At 38.9% G+C, this 20,565-nt stretch overlaps 1 protein-coding gene across 4 annotated transcripts in view; it reads left to right on the top strand.

Annotated features, from left to right (window-relative positions):
- Positions 1–20,565, top strand: part of SNAP47 (synaptosome associated protein 47) — a 110,213-nt gene that overhangs the window by 19,719 nt on the left and 69,929 nt on the right. The window lies entirely within an intron of this gene.

Here is a 20,565-nt window from a genome sequence, read left to right on the forward strand (position 1 = left end):
GGCCAGGTAATTTGTTCAAGGTCACATACACCAAGTTTGCTAGCAAAATTTATCTGTTTCTTTTACATAGATGTATAATAAGGATTGAGCTGAAGGATTTTTGGCTTCAGGAGCTTCCTCCTCAGCCACTATACCAGCCACTTTCAAAGCTTTAGTCTCGGGGCTCCTCCCCTTTAAAATTTGCCAGGAGTTCTTGTCTTGGCTCAGTGATTAACAAATCCAACTAGGAACCATGAGGTTGCAGGTTTGATCCCTGGCCTTGTTCAAGGGGTTAATGATCCAGCGTTGCCCTGAGCTGTGGTGTAGGTTGCAGACACAGTTCAGATCTGGCATTGTTGTGGCTCTGGCTTAGGCTGGCAGCAACAGCTCTGATTAGACCCCTAGCCTGGGAGCCTCCATATGCCACGGGTGCAGCCCTAGAAAAAGACAAAAAGACAAAAAAAAATTGTGGACCCAAAGAGTTTTTATTTATGTAAGGGTTCTATTTACCAATATGTACCATATTTTTTAAAACTAAGAAATTAATTAATCATTTTTCAAGTACAATGATAAACCCTCACCTAGTAACATAAATAACTTTAATGACATAATTTTTATAAAGCAAAACATGTTTAGTAAGACAAGTGGCACCGTTTGAGATTTTTGCACATCTCTTTAATGTAAGGCTTAATAGAAGACAGCTGGATTCTCATGCCTGCTTCTACAATCAGTCTGCTGTGATACCACAAGTCACATGGCCTCTGGAAACTCTACACTCATGAGAGAATAGGAGGAAATAACTGGATAGTGTTGCAGTGTTGTATGAAGTAATTTTGATTTCCCAGACTTCCTTGGAGAGTCTCGAATACCACACTTTGAGAAGCTTTACAATGACTGTAAGAAGTATACAAGATGTCAGGGATCTTAGAGTCTAGTAGGAGTAACCTCTCTCCTATGTCCAGAAGAGTTGCTAGGGAGCTTAGGATGAGGCGGCAGCCTCTCAGTGATGGGTCCTGAGAGGTTTTCTCTAGGACCAGGACTATGTGGCTGCTGTTTGTGAGACCCCTTGCTCCTGAATGACCCCACTCTACAGTCACCACCTGTTGCACATAAGCACCTATGTGGTGAAGGGCATTGTGCTAGAGCTACAGGGAATAGGGCCCTGCATCTTATTCTTTTTTTTTTTTTGCCTTTTTGTAGGGCCGCACCCATGGCATATGGAAGTTCCCAGGCTAGGGGTTGAATCAGAGCTGTAGCTGCTTGCCTATACCATAGCAATATGGAATCTGAGCCACATCTTCGATCTACACCTCTTGGCAATGCCAGATCCTTAATCTACTGAGTGAGGCCAGGGATCAGACCTGAGTCCTCATGGATACTAGTCATTACCACAGAGCCATGATGGGAACTCCTTTTCTTTTTTTTTCTTTTTTTTTTTTTGCCATTTTTTTTAGGGCCACACCCACAGCATATGAAAGTTTCCCATCTTATTCTTAAAAGGGGGTGCTTGTGGTGGATGAGACCTAAGATCACTAGACCTTTGTGAGTTTTCCTCATGGGAAAACAGACATTTTTCCACCCTTCCTTGCAGATTTGTTGTGGTAGAAATGATGTAGCTCACTTGCAGGCCTAGTTTCTAAAAGCCTTCCTACCAATTTCCAGTACTGTCTTTCCTTTCACCTGCTGAATCCTCCAGGACTTGAAGGCCCAAGGACAAAGTACAGAAACATTAGTTAGATGGAGTTTAGGGCCCCAAACAGCTCCCCAGAGCAGAGCCCTGACCCCAGCCCTCAAATGGACTACACTACAATGTAAACAAAAAATCATTCTTTATTGGGATTAGGGCCTTAAGATTTGGGGAGTTGTTATAGTAGACAGCCCTCGCAGACAAACACAACATTCCTGTAGGAAATTGAGACACCTATTAAATATCTTCAAGTACATACCAGAACATAGAGACCAGAAATTTAGAAGAATGTTCATCTGCCCTGGAAATCAAAGAAGTGCACATTAATAATAATGGAAATCTATGTTTTAATGATCAAGTTAATAAAAAAAGTAAGAATACACAATACCAACTGAGGATAGTGGATAAAGCATTTTCATACACTGCTTATTAGGAATGACAATTGGTATAACCCTTTTGGAGAACAATCAGGTAGGTGATTTATAAATCTTCTTTTGAAAAAAGACAGAGTGAAAGGATGAACCTAAGTTTGAGAGAAAATATTTGTGATACCTACCCATATCCTAACAAGAGATTAATATCCAACTAGTTAAAGACAAAATGAGAAAAAGACAATTCACCCGAGAAGTTGGTAAAGGCCGTTTATTGGAGTTGAGGCTAATAAGCTGCTGTAACAGAGATCCAAAAATTTGTGATTAAAGTAAGCTAGAAATTTATTTCTCTCCATATGATGGTCCAAAGGAAGGTAGGTATCCTAGGCAGATAGAACTCTGCTTTAGGTCATCACCTCGGGCTTCATGTTGGCTGGAAGTTCTCCTATCTTATCACATGACACTATCATTGCATCAAAAGTTGCTGGTGTCACTCATTCCTAGCCAGTGGGAGGGGGGTACAGAGAGGGAAGCCAACCTTGTCTTTAAGAAGATGACCCCAAAGTAGCACAAATCACTTCTGTTCATATCCTGCTGGCAGGAATTAATCACATATCTACACCTAGAAACAAAGAAGCTGGGTAGTTGTGAGATTACTCTCAGATGTTCCATTATGAAAGGAAGAAGAGGAGAATGGATGCCCGGGATCATTAGTAGTCTCTGCCATAATGTCTCACAAATGAGGAATCCCAAAAGACCAGTGAACTGCAAAAGGGATTTCAAAATCCCTAATAATTAGGGAGAGGTAAATTAAACAAACGAGTATATTAGTTGGGTAATACCAGCTGTTGGTTGAAGATGTGGGGTAATAAGAAACCTCTTTCTGTCAGTAATGTGAATTGGTTCATTACTTAGGAGAGCAATGGTCAATACCTAGTGAAATCATAGGGGTACAGACCCCATGACTGTGCCCTTTCCCTTTCAAGTATGTATCCTAGGGAAACACTGGCACTTGTGCACAGCATATGTGGGACATTAACATTTATTAAAGTACTGTGGACAGTAGTGAACAGTTGCAGTCCATTACTTCTCAAGAGAGATGGGTACATAAGGTATGTTTTAGTAGTAAAATAGACTAATACTTTCATGTTAACTGTGGTATATTAGATGTTTTTTTTTTAAAAAAAAAAAAAGCAAGTCACAAAGACATGTGTGCAGCAGGATACCATTTATAAGATTTTATTTAAATGTGCAAAATAATACTACATGAAAAATAGTTAAAATATGAAAACCTGAACAGGAAGGGTACATACAGAGCACTATGCTACATAGCTCTGTGATGAGTTATCCAGAGAACAACTGACTAGTGTTCCTGGAGTGGTATTCTTGTGCTTCATGATGCTCCTTGATGTGGATCCTTTCAAATCTGTTGTGATAGGCCCTCAGTGAGTTCTCTAATTTGTCCATCAGAGCTGGGGAAATTTCCTGTATTATTTCTTTGATAATTTCTCTGCCCTCAATGTTTAAAATGTATTCCTGTCAGAATGGACTGATCTTCTAAAATTGTTCTCATTTTTCTTTCCCCTTGTCGTTTTGTTCTACTTTTATTTCTTGAATTTTATCTTCTTACCTGTCTATTTCTATTATCATATTTTATTATGATATTAACTTACAGGAAGTATTTTTTGTTTTCCCAAATGTCTCTTTTGAAGACCAACCTGTTATTGCTTCATGGATGCCCTATTCTCTTATCTCTTGGGTTGTTAATGATAGCCTTCTCTTAGTATGTTATGGATTGTCTTGTATGGGAAAGCCTGAGTGGACTGTATAATTTTTGCTTCTGCTGAAAAGTGCTTTGGTCACAGTGTTTGAGAGCTGTGCTCTGTGGTCTGAGAGTGTCTGGTCTCTCTTCCCATGATAGTCCTAGATATAAGCAGTCATAGTACCTTCAATAGTCTTCACAAAATGTGGTCTCTCAGTGTTTCTTTGCTCACCACCACTACCCCAACCCCCTTTCTATTGCCCTCCAATTCTTTCTTTCCATATTTATTGTACGTGTGTGTGTGTGTGTTTGTATTTGTTGGTTCTGTCTCTCTGGAGAACTCTGACTAACATAGATTCTGGTACTGAGAGTGGAGATTTTGGAATCTAATCTGATTAGATTTAAACTGATTAACAATTTATTTGCAGTGATATAGAAGGCACTGATGGTGTGGTAATGCTAATACATAAAGTATCATCATGGGATACTCGTAGTCAAATATATTTTGTTTATATTTTATAACTTATTTTTTCTTCATTTTATTTTTTAAAGCTTTATTGAAGTATAGTTCATTTGGAATATTGTGATAATTACTGCTGTACAACAGTGATTCAGTTATGCATATACACATATCCAGTCCATTCAGTTTCTTTTCCTACTTAGATTATCACAGAATATTGGGTAGAATTCTCTGTGCTATACAGCATATCTCTACTGGCCAGTCATACCATATACTTCAGTGTGCATGTATGTGCCAATCCCAAACCTCCAGTCCATCCCTTTCCCCCCACCTATTTCCTTTGGTAACCATAAGTATTTCTGTTTTGCATATAAGTTCATTTGTACCTTTTTTTTTAAGATTCCATGTATAAGTGATATCATATGATGTTTGTCTTTCACTATCTAACTTCACTTAGTATGACTGTCTTTAGATCCATCCATGTTGCTGCAAATGGCATTAACTAATTCCTTTTATTGGCTGCGTAAAATTCCATTGTGTATATGTACCACATCTTGTTTATCCATTCCTCTGTCAGTGGATATTTAGGTTGTTTCCATGTCTTGGCTATTGTAAATAGTGCTGCAGTGAACATTGGGGTGAATGTATTGTTTTGTATTTTGGGTTTCTCCAGATAGATACCCAGGACTGGGGTTGCTAGATCATATGGTAGTTCTATTTTTAGATTTTTGAGGCAACTCCATACTGTTTTCCATAATGATTATACCAATTTACATTTAATACTCATATTCAAATATTTTTAAAAGGTGAGTTTATTTTTTAATTTTTTTAACTTTTTTAATGTCTTTGGTCTTTTGTCCTTTTAGGGCCGCAGGCTAGAGGTTCCCAGGCTAGAGGTCGAATCAGAGCTGTAGCCGCTGGCCTACACCAGAGCCACAGCAACGCCAGATCTGAGCCATGTCTGCGACCTACACCATAGTTCTTGGCAACGCCAGATCCTTAACCCACTGACGGAGGCCAGAGATCAAACCTGCAACCTCATGGTTCCTAGTCCAATTCGGTTCTGCTGCGCCACCATGGAAACTGCTATTTTTTTTTATTTATTTTTTTAGGGCCGCATATGTGGCATATGGAAGTTCCCAGGCTAGGGTTTGGATCAGAGCTGCAATTGCTAGCCTATGCCACAGCCTCAGCAACACCAGATTGAAACCGCATCTGCGACCTATACTACAGCTTATGGCAACACCAGATCCTTGACCCACTGAGTGAGGCCAGGGATGGTACCCATGTCCTCATGGATACTAATCATATTTGTTTCTGCTGTGCCACAATGGGAACTCCCTAAAAAGGTAAGTTTCTGAGTATCCATATATTTGACACCTAATAACATTTTTGTCAAATTAATGAGATTGGTTGACTGCTCTAACTCCACTGGACAAGGTGTAGAAAGGAAAAGATGAGTTGAGGTTACCCCATATGACCTAAATATTTCTATACCTGCCCTGAGAGAAAACTTTAGCTCCCTTACCTACAGCACTGAGATTTCTGAAAACCAGATCCTGTGAGTGGCTGAATTACAGTGTAAATTGAAATCGCAACTTTGCATGGTATCTACTGTTAAACCAGACATATTGATAGGGAAGAAAAGGGATCCTAAAAATTGGACACATAAGAGATCCTAATAAAACTGGGAAGGTAAAACCCCTAAATTCTGATAAGTCTCTTTTGCCAGTAGAAGCAGCCCTTCCACTTCCATTTGAGGTAATTAACCATACTTTGCCTGAGGAATCTGTATTGGCTTCCCCTGAGGTAATTGGTTTGCAAGACAATGCAGATTTTCCTTAAGATCCACTCACACCACACCTTTTTTTTTAGATAGAAGTTGCAGCAAATCCCAAAAGATGGATGAGACACAAGTTGTGACTCACAAAGAGGTGCACTACACTCTGAAATAACTGCATTGTTTTTCTAATATACGACAAATCTGCAGAATATTGTGGGAATGGATATCTAGGGTGTGGGGTAATGGTGAGAGGCATGTAAAACTGGATCAGGCTGAGTTTACTTTAAAATGGGCCCACTAAGCAGAGATCCTATATTTGGTGCTATGGCTCGAGGAGTTACAAAGGCTTTAACAATTTGGTTGGTTGCCTGACATGTGTACTAAAAGGTGCCCTATGATGAAGTTTGAAATGTCAGAACTGTCTTGCCATACTCCTGAGGAAGGATCCAAGACTGAGGAAGATTGGAATAGTAGCTGGAATAGATTTCTTATGTGAGACCTCTTCGCTCACCCTGGCAGGGTCCAAGAGGATGCACTTTTTACAATGACTGTTAAAAAATTTTTAAGGAGAGCCCCAGTATCCTTGAAGAGCTCTGTGGTTGTTTTTCTCTGTAGGCTGGAAATTACAGTGGGAACTTTTGCCACTAAGCTATCCTTAAATTCAGCAGGGATATTTGGATCCCAAGGTGGCAAAGCTAAGTGGTAGCACTTAATCATCAAAGACAAGTGGGGATGCTTACTATAACAGACATCAGAATCAAAGCAGTAATCAGAATAGTCATATAATGACATTGGCTATTGGTCATGTGCCACTAGGAGGGAAATAGTTGGACATTCTACTCAATTTTTACTTGATCTGTGTAAGCAGAAGAGTTCTAGGTCATGTGAACAAGTATATAACTTGGAATTTAAAAAATAATAGGCATGACGCTTCAGTCGATTTCCAGACATGAACTTGTTTATAGACCCAGAACCTCTTGAATGATAGGGAAGGTGGATCACTTTGTGGAAGGACTCCGAGATGCTACCAGATTTAATACTGTTTATCTTTCTCCCAGCCTTCCCAGGGAGACCTATGGCATTTTACCAGGGTGACTGTGCACTGGGGAAAAGGAAATAATCAGACTTTTTAGGGACTACTGGACACTGACTCTGAACTGACACAGATTCTAGGAGACCCAAAACATCATTGAGGCTCACCTAGGTGCTTATGGCGGTCAAATGATCAGTGGAATTTTTAGCTCGGGTTCATTTCACAGTGGGCCCCTGAACCTAGCCTGTTGTTATTCTTCCTAGTTTTGGAGTATATAATTGGAATAGATCCAGTCATTTGGCAGAATCCCAAACTTGTTCCCTGACCTGTGGTATGAGAAGTATTCTTGAAGGAAAGATCAAGTGAAAGCCATTAGAACTGCTTCTGCCTAGAAAAATAGTAAGCCAAAAGCAATTTTTCATTCCTGGAGGAATTCTAGGACTTGAAGGAAGCATGGATAGTGAGTCCTAGTCCATCTATTCAGTTCACTTTGGCTGTGCTGAATAAAGATGGATCTTGAGGGACAGTGGATTATCTTAAACTAATTGCAATTGTTGTTCCAGATGTAGTTTTACTGCTTGAGCAAATTAACACATCCTGTGGTACATAGTATGCAGCAACTGATCTGGCAAATTTTTTTTCCATCTCTACTAATAAAGACAGCCAGAAGCAGTTTTTATTAGCTGAAACGTCCAGAAATACACCTTCACTGTCCTACTTGAAGGGTATACCAACTTTTCAGCCCTTGTCATAATTTGGTTCACAAAGATCTTGATGCCATTCTCTTCCACAAGATAGCATGATATTAATGCCGATTGGACTGAGTGAGTAAGAAGTAGCACCTACTCTAGACTCTAGGCTGCATATCAGCATGGGAAATAAATCTGACAGAAATTCAAGGGCCTTCTGCTTAAATTAAATCTTTAGGGATCTCATGGTATGTGGCTCATTGAAATATATATTCTGCTGTTGAACAAGTTGTTGTGGAAGAAGTTATTACATTTGGCTCTTCCTCCAACTGAAAAGAAGAAACTGTCAAGTGGACCTCTTACATTTTGGAAGCAACATATTCCTCATTTGGGTGTATTACTCCTGCACATTTACCAAGTGACTTGAAAGGTTATGGTTTTGAATAGGGCCTAGAACAAGAAAAGACTGAAACAGATCCAAACTGCCATAGAGCTGATCTGCCACTTGGGCCATATGATCCAGCAGACCCCATGGTGCTTGATGTGTCAGTTGCAGACAAGCGTGTTCTTTGGAACTTTTTGCAGACCTCTATAGGGAAACAGTGTGCACACCCTTAAGGTTTTGGAACAAAGTTGTGTCATCCTCTTCAGATAACTATTTTCCTTTTGAGAAACAGCTCTTGGCCTGCTATTGGGACTTAGCAGAGACTGAACACTTAACCACAGGACACCAAGCTACCACAGGCCACCAAGCTACCACATGACCTGAGCTGCCGATAATGACATAGGTGACCCACCAAGCCATGAAGTTGGGCAAGCGTGGCACTATCCCATCATAAGATGGATTTCACCTTTTTAAGGCTGAAAATATTAAATTGTGTGTGTGCATGCATATAAATATAATGTAAGATCTGGCTCAAGTTGGCCCTGAAGACGCAAGTTAATATGCATAAGGAATTGGTTTAAATACCATGATCCCTAGTTCTGCTACACTACCTTTTCTCTCACAGCCTGCATCTGCAGTTCATTAGCTGCTTGGGGGGATGCCCTACAGTAAATGACTGAGGAGCAAACACTGAGGCCTCATTTACAGAGGATTTTGCACAATATGCAGGCACTACCCAGATGTGGACAGTAGTGGCATGACAGCTCCTCTCTGGGACATCCTGAAGAACAATGAACGGAAGTCCTCCCAGTGGATAGAACTGCAAGTAATGCACCTGGTTGTCCATTTGTGTTGGTAAATACAGTTTTGTGCATGTAGTCTTTTCACCCTCATTTGACCTCATAAGAATGGGCCTTGGGGCTGCTACACTTTATTACCAAGAGGTGAAGAACCCACACAGCCTATGTCAGGTTCTGCCAGTTCAGTATTGTTATACCTACACTTCCTATTCTGCCATCTTCCCTGCTGTCACCAGCTAGATGGCATTTATGAGTAGATGCTGCCCTCCATATACTACTTCATTCCAGAGCAGATTTCATAGATGTTTGCTGCTTTTCTGATTTTAGTGGTTTGTTCTTTATTATTCTCAAAAAAATGTCCAATTACTATTTTTAATATCCTTTTGAATTCATGAATTTTTAAAAAATATTTGATGGGTTTCAATCCATTGAAATTAGTATCTTATTAAAATTTATCCTATCTTTGAGCATTTGTGATTTAGCAGGGAGCAATGTCTAGGATTGTGAACCCTAAATTATATAATATCATGGGTTCCTGGACAGCTCCTGTGACTGTTAATTATACTTTAAATATAACTTGTGTTGGTGGAATGGTCTACAGATAAATTCCAAGTAAAGCCCACATTACAGAGCAGAAGGCAGAGGAGGCACAGAGGGAAGTCCCTGGAGAAAGTCTCTTCAGTGAGTTTGGCTTCCACAGCCTTCATTTACAGTGTCTTCTTGGGAGGGAGTTAAGAGTCCTGGTTCTGTAATGCTCATTCGAGAGCTGTGCCATTCTTCAATACATATTTAACATTTCCTCACATTCTCTGGTAAAATTAGGATTACATAGCAGGTTTTTAGAAAACAATATGTATTTATTTACACATATTAAAATCCTGGATTATATGTGTCCTACTTTTTGGTGTTACGTAGGTCAACCAAGGAAAGAGGCACATCTAATATAAAATAATTTATTGGTGTCTTAAAAAAGGGAGCTTTGGAACCATTACCTCAGTTTGTCAAGAATTATGATCAGAAGATATTATATTTCATTGGGTTTCTGAGCACTTTGCATAAGTCACTAGGAAATCTATTGTTAGAATATCCAGATTTTATCTGGACACAGCAATATGGTCACAACAGTCTTGTGATCAACCATCTGCCTTTGCCCAGTTCAAGAGTAAAATTTAGTTCCTGCTAGATGAGCACAAGATGGAATAGTTTGAATCCAGAATAGAGTCCATTCTATCTAATTAAGCACACAAGTTCACATGTCTCTTTTAATAAAATGAAGACAAAATGTTAACAGATTTAATTGCAAGAGTTTGCTAAAATCTACTTGGTGAAATCATTGGTCTAATTTTGTTTTCACTGGGGTCTATGTTTAGATAGTATTGTCTCAATCTTTATATGTTGGAAAATGCCTTCATTTTACTGACACTCTGAATGATAATTTGGTTTTTCATAATTGAGCCAAATTTAGCTCAGTACTTTGAAGATGTTTTTCCATTGTCCTCTTTGCATGTATTATTGCTAGAGAGAATTTATTTTTCCCTTGTGGCTAATGTTTTTTTTCTCCCTGTCTTAGATGTTCTGATTTTTTTTTTTTTACTCTGATTTATCTGTGTAGAGTTTTTAGAACAAATTTGTGATTTACATACCACAATTGCTTTTAGTAAATTTAGCAAGTTTGGCAAACATCACTGTATTCCAGTTTCAGGATATTTCCATCACCCCCAAAAGTTGCCTCAAACTCACTTGCTGTCACTCTCTGTTCTTGCCCTAGCCTAAATTACCACTAATCTGCTCTAATTCTGTATTGTGTAGATTTGTCTTTTCTGGAGAGTTAATGTATGCCTGGCTTCTTTCACCTAGCATTATTGTTTTTGAGACTCATCCTTGTTGTAGAATGTAATTTTTTAATTTATATTTCTAAATAATACTCTATCATATGGATCTATCACATTTTGTTTGTTTACTATTGACCAGTTTTCATGGATTTTTTTTTTTTATTTTGTGGTTATGATGAATAGTGCTGCCATGGACACTCATGTAGAAGTGTTTGTATGGACATATGTTTTCCTTTTAAAAAATATTTTATTGAAGTATAGATGATTTACAATGTTGTGATAATTTCTTTTGTACAACAGAGTAACCCAGCTATACATGTGCACATATCTATTCTCTTTCAGATTCCTTTTCCACATAGATTATCACAGGAAATTGGGTGGAATTCTCTGTGCTATACAGCAGGTTCCCATTGACCAGTCATTCCATATACCACAGTGTGCATATGCCAATCTCAAATCCCCAGTTGATCCCTCCCCCCACTGCCTGTCCCCTTTAATAACCATAAGTTTGTTTTCAAAGTCTGTAAGTCTTTTTGTTCTGCCAGTAAATTCATTTGTATCCTTTTTTAAGATTCCACATAAAAGTGATATCATATGATGTTTGTCTACTGCTAAGTTCACTTAGTATAATCTTTAGGTCTATCCATGTTGCTGCAGATGGCATTAATTCATTCTTTAGTATGGGTGAGTAATATTCCATTGTGTATATGTACCACATCTTTATCCATTCCTCTGTTGCTGGACATTTATGTTGCTTCCATCTTGTGGCTATATATAGTGCTGCAATGAACATTGGGGTGCATGTATCTTTTAGAATTATGGTTTTGTCAGGATAGATGCCCAGGAGTGGGACTTCTAGATGATATGGTAGTTCTATTTTTAGTTTTTTGAGGAACCTCCATACTATTTTCCATAATGGTTGTTCCAATTTATATTCCTACCAACAGTGTAAGAAGGTTCCCCTTTCTTCCCAACCTCTCAGCATTTATTGTTTGTAGACTTTTTGATGTTGGCCATTCTGCCTGGTGCAAAGTGGTACCTCATAGTTCTTCTGATTTGTATTTCTCTAATAATTATTGATGTTGAGCATCTTTTCATGTGTTTTTTGGCCATTCATAGGTCTTCTTTGGAGAAATGTCTACTTAGGTCTTATCCCCATTTTTTGATTAGTTTTTTTTTTTTTTAATTGAGCTGTATGAGTTGTTTGCATATTTTGGAGATTAGTCCCTTGTCAGCAGTTTCATTTGAAAATATTTTCTCCCAAAGAGACAATATGTGTTGTCTCTTTGTTTCGTTTATGGTTTCCTTTGCTGTGCAAAAGCTTTTAAGTTTAATTAGGTCCCATTTTTTTATGTTGCTAATATATTTTTTTTAATTGTTATTTCCCCAATACAGTTTTTTTCTACTGTACAGAAAGAACAGTAGTTTGTTTGTTTTTATTTTATTTACTCTGGGAGGTGGATTACAGAAAGTATTTCTGTGGTTTATGTCAAAGAGTGCAAAGAGTGTTCTGACTGTATTTTCTTCTAGGAGTTTTGTAGTATCCAGTCTGATATTTAGGTCTTTTAATCCATCTTGAGTTTATTTTTGTGTGTGATGTTAGAGAATAATTCTAATTTCATTCATTTACACATATAGCTGTCCAGTTTTCCAGCACAACTTACTGAAGAGACTGTCTTTTTTCCATTGTATATTCTTGTCTTTTTGTCATGTATTAATTGACTATATGTGTGTGGGTTTATTTCTCAGCTTTGTATTATGTTCCATTGATCAATATGTCTGTTTGCCGGCTGGTGCCATATTGTTTTAATGACTATAGCTTTTTGGTATAGTTTGAAGTCATTCTTCCAGCTCTGTTTTTCTTTCTCAGGATTGCTTTGGTTATTTGGAGTCTTTTGTGTTTCCATATAAATTTTAAAATTTTTGTTCTACTTCTGAGAAAATTGCCATTGGTAATTTCATAGGGATTGCACTGACTCTGTACATTGCCTTGGGTAGTATAGTCATTTTTATATCAATTCTCCCAAACCAAGAGCATGGTATATATCTTTCCATCTGTTTGTGTAATCTTTGATTTCTTTCATCAGTGTCTTAGAGTTTTCAGAGTTCAAGACTTTTGTCTCTTTAGGTATGTTTATTCTGAGGTATTTTATTCTTTTTATGTGATGGTAAATGGGATTGTTTCCCTAATTACTCTTTCTGATCTTTCATTGTTAGTACATAGAAATGCAGTTGATTTCTGTGTATTAATTTTGTATCCTGCAACTTTATCAAATTCATTGATAAGCTCTAATAGTTTTCTGGTAGTGTCTTTAGGATTTTCTAAGTATACTATCATGTCATCTTCAAACAGTGATAGTTTTACTTCTTTCTTTCCAATTTGGATTCCTTTTTTTTTTTTTTTTTCCTTTCCTGATTGCTGTGGCTGGGACTTCCAAAACCATGTTGTATGAAAGTGGTGACAGTGGGCATCCTTATCTTTTTCCTGACCTTAGCGGAATTCTTTCAGCTTTTCACTATTGAGAATAATGTTAGCTCTGGGTTTCTCACATATGCCCTTCATTATTTTGAGGTAAGTTTTCTCTATGCCAACTTTCTGCAGGGTTTTATTCTTTTTCTTTTTTTCTTTTTTCTTTTTTTGTCTTTTTAGGGCTGTACCTGTGGCATATGGAGATTTCCTGGCCCAGGGTCGAATCAAAACTGTAGCTGCCAGCCCACACCACAGCCACAGCAATGCTGGATCCAAGCCGTGTCTGCAGCCTATCCATAGCTCACAGCAATGGTGGCTCCTCAACCCACTGAGCAATGCCAGGGATCAAACCCACGTCCTCATGGAACTAGTCGGGTTTGTTAACCTCTGAGCCATGGCAGGAACTCCCTGCAGGGTTTCTTTCTGAAGTGGGTATTGGATTCTGTCAAAAGCTTTTTCTGCATCTATTGATATGATCATATGAATTTTATTCTTTAGTTTGTTTATGTCATGTATGACACTGATTGATTTTTAGATATTAAAGAATCCTTGCATCCTTGGGATAAATTCCCTTGATCATGGTATATGATCCTTTTAATATATCATTGGATTTGGTTTGCTAGTATTTTGTTGAGTATTTTTTGCATCTATGTTCATCAGTAATTTTCCTTTTTTTGTGGTATTTTTGTCTGGTCTTGCTATCAGGGAGATTGTGGCCTTGTAGAGTTTGTCAGTGTTCCTTCCTCTGCAAATGTTTGATAGATGGAGGGAGCAAGATGGCAGAGTAGTAGGACATGAGGCTCACCTACTTCCACAAATACATTGAGAATGCATCTACATGTAGAACTATTCATATGGAAAATTTGCTAAACACTGACATGATTATGATAGTTCAAGAAAAACTTCATGAAACTGGATAGAACAAAAGAAAGAAGAAAAAGAACAGAAAAGAAGCAAGATGGGACCTGCACCCCTGGGAGAGAGCTGGAAATAGGAAAAGCTCCTGCACCCTGGGAAGCTCCCCCACTAATGAGTAGATCAGCTGGGACAGAGGAAAAACTTTAGAGTATTAGAGGAGAACACAGCAATCAGTATAAAGCAATTAAAACAGAAACAGTCCTCCACAAATGCTCTATGCTATGGCAACCAGAAACTATATGCTGGTGCCAGCAGTTGTCGGGAACTAAAACTCTTGACTTAGAGTTACATTAGATATCAGACTCAAAGAGAGGTGGATCTGGCTACATGGTAAAAAAAATGGGGTTGGCCATGTGGAAACAGCCTGGAGGGACTAGAGTATATTGTGACCACCTTTGAGGGTGTAAGCTGAGGCAACCCAGTTGGGCTTAGAGACTAGGTGCCATTGTTTGGAGGTGCTAGAAGGAAGGGGAAGAATACATTAGTACAGTCTTGTTCCCTATGCACACTTTCAGGCTGCAGAACACTGTCTGCTTCAGCTCTGGGAGCCACCCAGCTGTGCTGGCTGCCTAGCAACAGCTGGGGAGCAGCCCTGCCTTTAGGCTATAAAGAACTCAGAATAACTGCCCAGGGGAATAACACAAGCTCTGTGGCTCCTGCTAGTGGTTCTGCAGGGGCCCATGCTAGCAGTGCTCCTTCCATGCCCTAAGAACTTCAAGAGGCCTGCTGGTGCACATTCCCTGTGGGAAATGCAAACTGCCAAACTGGGAATAGCACAAGCTCTGCAGATGAAGCCAGTGGCCCTGCAGGAGTCTGTGCTAGTGGCATCCATTCTGTGCCAAACGAGTTGTGAGAGGGCCACTTGTGCACATCCCCTGTGGGGGTTGCAAATTGCCTGTCCAGAGAAAAGCACAGCTCCATGGCTCCTGCCAATGGCCCAGCAGGAGCCCATGCCAATGGCCCTTCTTCTGCACCAAAGAAGCCATGAGAGGCACACTGGTCCACATTCCAATCTGCTGCAGCTGCAGAGGGCTCTGCTGCCAACAGCCAAGCCTGGGGAGGGACTGCCAGAAGTGCACATCCTGTAGCTACAGAGAGAGCCTTGTAGAAACAATTATGGAGCAGCCACTGCTCTTGGGGCTTCTGAGAGATCCCTAGAGTGGCCAAAAAGGGAATGACTATAGGATGGTGCCTGCCCCTTAGGCTGCAGAGAACTGTCCCTAGAGCCTCCCCAGCAAAGGGAGGGACTGCAGGAGCAGCTTCCAACATTGCTAGCTATAGGAAATAATCCTGACTGCTACCTGGTACCAGGGAGTGTCACAGGAGCCACTGCTGCCCCCACATGGTATCAAAGCAATCATGTTAACTGTGAATCACTGCCACCTCCCTCACTGACTCCATCCCTAGCATCTACCCAGCTCAATAAATTAGGGGAATGGTGCATGCCCTCTAGGCTAAAGAGAGCTCTCCCACGAGCCACCAAAGAGAGGGACACCAGGAATGGCACTTGAAGTTATGGCTACAGAAAGTGCTCTTGCAAACTGCCCAGCAAAGAGAGGGACCAAAAGAACAGAACCCACCCCTGTAGCTGGAGAAAGTGCAGTGGTGAGCCAGAAGGCAAAGCATGTGACCTTGGGAGCAGCTGCTGACATTGCCAGCTACAAGGAATTGTCCTGAGAGCTGCCTGGTAGTGGGAGGGGTCATAGGAGCCCTTGCTGCCCCCTCTGTCCAACAGCAGTCCTGTGAACTAAGAACCACTACCTAATCCCTCATGGACATAATTCCTAGCAGCCACCTACTCTAGGAGAGTTAGCATGATACTGCTGCTCCCATCATGTGCCCTGGGTACATGTGAGCCACCACCACGGTCGAGAACTCCAGGACTGGGCACCAGTTGCCTCATGTACACACATGCTGTCAAGGGGACCACAAATATAGAAAGTTAAACAATATGATATGATTAACGAAATAGCTCTCAGGAAGAGGCACAATATAAAAACACACAGAAGCAAATGAAGAGGGGCTAGGTTGTTTACCTGAAAAAGAATTCAGGGTGATGACAGTAAAGATGATCCAAGACCTTGGGAAAAGAATGGCATCACAGATCAGAAGTTACAAGAAATGTTTATCAAAGAAATAAAAGATTGAAAGAACAAGCAAACTAAGATGAATAACACAGTATTCAAAGTGCATAATACACTTTGAAGGAATCAACAGCTGGATAATGGAGGGAGAAGAATAAGTGAGGTGGAAGATAAGCGTGGTGGAAATCACTGCCACAGAAAATTAAAAAATGAATAAAAAGAAATGAGAGTCTAAGAGACATGGGACAACACTAACTGTACCATTTGCATCATAGGGGTCCCAGAAGGAGAATAGAGAGGAAGGGCCAAAGAAAATATTTTTAAGAGATTCTATCCAAAAACTTCCCCAGTATGCGAGAGGAACCACTCAAGTTGCAGAAGCACAGGTAATCCCATATAGGATAAACCCAAAGAAAAACACCGTGAGATACATACTAAATAAAGTGACAAAAAATAAACAGAGAAAAAGTATTAAAAGTAACAAGGGAAAAGCAATAAATAACATGCAAAAGAACCCCCATAAGGATAACAGCTGATTTTTCAGCAAAACCTCTGCAAGCCGGAGGGATTGGCAAGTTATATTTAAGGAGATGAAAGGAGGAACCTAAAAACAAGGATATGCTAATGATTTCCATTTGTATTACATGCAAAAGCTGAGATAATCACATGCAAATGGAAATCACAGAAAAGCGGGAGCAGCAATACCCATGTCAGACAAAATAGATTTTAAAATAAAGAAGGTCACAAGAGACAAAGAAGGACATTACATAATGATCAAAGGATCAGTCCAAGAAGAAGATGTAACAATTGTATATGTACCCAACAAAAGAATACCACAAAATATAAGGCAACTGCTAACAGCCATAAAAGGAGAAATCTACAGCAAAACACTAATAGTGGGGTGGACTTTAACACTCCACTTACAGCAATGAACAGATCATCCAGCAGAAAGGAAACATAGATATTAAATGACACACTAGGCCAAACAGACTTAACTGATATTTATAGAACATTCCATCCCAAAGCAGCAAGATATACATTCTTCTCAAGTGCATATGGAACAATCCAGGATAGATCACATCTTGGGCTGCAGATCAAACCTTGGTGAATTATTAGAAATTGAAATTAGGTCAGGTATTTTCTCTTACCACAATGCTGTGAGACCAGAAATCAACTACAAAAAAAAAAGGAAAGAACGCAAACTCCCAGAAGCTAAACAATATACTTCTAAACCAGTGGATCATTGAAGAAATCAAAAAATACTTAGAGACAAATGACAGTGAAGATAAAATAATCCAAAACTACAGACACAGCAAAAGCAGTTCTGAGAGGGAAGTTTATAACAATAAAATCTTATCTTGGGAAAGAAGAAAAAACTCAAACAACCTGACCTTACACCTAAAACATCTAGAAAAGGAAGAACAGACAAAGCCCAACATTAGTAGCAGAAAAGAACATAAAGATTAGAGCCTAAATTAATGACAGAGAAGATCAATGTAACCAAAACTTTGTTCTTTGAAAAAAATCAAGAAAATTAAACATTTAGCCAGATTCATCAAGAAAAAAGGAAGAGGGTTCAAATCAATAAAATTAGAAAAGAAAAAGGACAAGTTTTAACTCACAGAAATATAAAGGATCATAGGAACAACTGTGCCAATGAAATGGACAACCTAGAACAAATGGATAGATCCTTGCAAAGATACAACCTGCGAAGATTGAAACAGAAAGACGTAGAAAATGTAAATAAACCAATTACAAGCACTGACATTGAACATGTGATTAAAAACTTCCAACATGTGAGGAAAAGAATGTGTATATATGTGTCATGGGGTCACTTTGCTGTATAGCAGAAATTCACAGAACATCAACTATAATAATAATAAAAATTTCCAACAATAAAAGTCCAGAACCTGATAGCTTCACAGGTGAATTCTATTATGCGTTCAGAGAAGAGTTAACACCTATTCTCCTGAAATTCTTCCAGAAAATTGCAGAGGAAGGAACACTCCAAAGTTCATCCTTTGAAGCCACCATCACCCTGATACCAAAACCAGACAAAGGTACCACAAAAAAAGGAAACTACAGGCCAATATCACTGATGAACATAGATGCAAAAATCCTCAGCAAAATACTAGCAAACTGAATCCAACAATACATTAAAAGGATCACACGTGAAAATCAAATAGGATTTATCCCAGTGATGCAAGAATTCAATATATATGCAAATCAATTGGTGTGATACACCATATCAACAAATTGAAAAATAAAGACCATATTATTATCAATAGATGCAGAAAAAGCTTTTGACAAAGTTCAACACCCATTCCTGATAAACAGTCTCCTGAATGGGCATAGAGGGGAACTGCCTCAACATAATAAAAGCCATATATGACAAACCCACAGCTAAATTCATTCTCAGTGGTGAAAAATTGAAAGCATTTCTGCTAAGATCAAAAACAAGATAAGGATGTCCACTTTCACCAATGTTATTCAACATAGGTTTGGAGGGACTAGCCACAGCAATCACAAAAGAAAAATTGGAAAAGAGGAAATAACACTGTCACTGTTTGCAGATGACATGGCATCATACATATAAAATCCTAAAGATGCTACCAGAAAACTATTAGGGCTCATCAATGAATTTGATAAAGTTGCAGGATACAAGATTAATGCACAGAAATCTACTGCATTTCTATATACTAGCAATGAAAGATCAGAAAAAGAAATTAGGGAAACCATCCCATTTACCATCGTATCACAAGCAATAAAATGCCTAGGAATAAACCTACCTAAAGAGATAAAACACCTGTACTCTGAAAATTCTAAGACACTGATGAAAGAAATCAAAGATGATATGAACAGATGGAAAGATATACCATCCTCTTGGTTTGGAAGAATCAACATTGTCAAAATGACTATACTACCCAAGGCAATTGACAGATTCAGTGCAATTTCTATCAAATTACCAAATGGCATTCTTCACAGAAGTAGAACAAAATATTTTAAAATTTGTATGGAAGGACAACAGACCTTGAATAGCCAAAGCAATGTTGTAAAGGAAAAAAAAAAAAAACAGAACTGGAGGAATTGGGCACCCTGACTTCAGACTATACTACAAAGTTGCAGTAATCAAAACAGTGTGGTACTAGCACAAAAAGAGACATATTGACCAATGGAATGGGACAGAAAGCCCAGAAAGAAACACAAGCACCTATGGTCAACTAATCTATAACAAAGGAGGAGGGAACATGCAGTGGAGGAAAGATAGTCTTTTCAATAGGTGGTGCTTGGAAAACTGGACAGCTACATGTAAAAGAATGAAATTAGAACATTCTCTAACACCATACACAAAAAAAAACTCAAAATGGATCAAAGACCTAAACATAAGTCCAGATACTTTAAAACTCCTAGAGGTAAACATAAGCAGAACACTCTTTGACATAACTCACAGCAATATCATTTGATCCACCTCCTAGTATAATGACAATAAAGACACAGATAAAACAATGGGACCTAATTAAACTCAAAAGCTTTTTCATAACAAAGGAAACCATTTAAAAAATGAAAAGGCAACCCAAAAAATGGGAGAAAATCTTTGCAAACTATGCAATTAACAAGGGCCTAATTTCCATAATGTACGTACAACTCAACAACAGAAAACCAATTTATGCAATAAAAAATGGGCAGAAGACCTAAATAGACATTTTTCCAATGAAAACCACTGGGCAGCATGCACATGAAAAAATCCTTAACATCACTAATTAATAGGGAAATGCAAATCAAATTTTCAATGTGGTGCCTCCTCACACCAGTCAGAATGGCCACCATTAACATGTCAACAAATAACAAATACTGGAGAGAATGTGGAGAAAAGGCAAACTTCCTTCGCTGTTGGGAATGTAATTTGGTACAGCCACTATAGGAAACAGTATGGAGCTTTCTCAGAAAACTAAATATGGAACTACAGTATGATCCAGCAATCCCACTCCTTGGCATGTCTCCGTACAATAATATTATTCAAAAGTTGCGTGCTGGAGTTCCCATTGTGGCACAGTGGAAACAAATCCGCCTAGTAACCATGAGGTTTTGGGTTCAATCCCTGACCTCGCTCAGTGGGTTAAGGATCTGGTGTTGCTGTGAGCTGTGGTGTAGGTCGCAGATGAGGCTCAGATCTGGTGTTTCTGTGGCTATGGCATAGGCTGGTGGCTACAGCTCCGATTAGACCCTAGTCTGGGATCCTCCATACGCTGCAGATGTGGCATTAAAAAGACAAAAAACAATTTAAAAAAACACAAAAAACTACATGCACCTG

The sequence above is a fragment of the Phacochoerus africanus genome, chromosome 4, assembly GCF_016906955.1.
Source record: "Phacochoerus africanus isolate WHEZ1 chromosome 4, ROS_Pafr_v1, whole genome shotgun sequence".
Taxonomy (NCBI): Eukaryota; Metazoa; Chordata; class Mammalia; order Artiodactyla; family Suidae; genus Phacochoerus; species Phacochoerus africanus.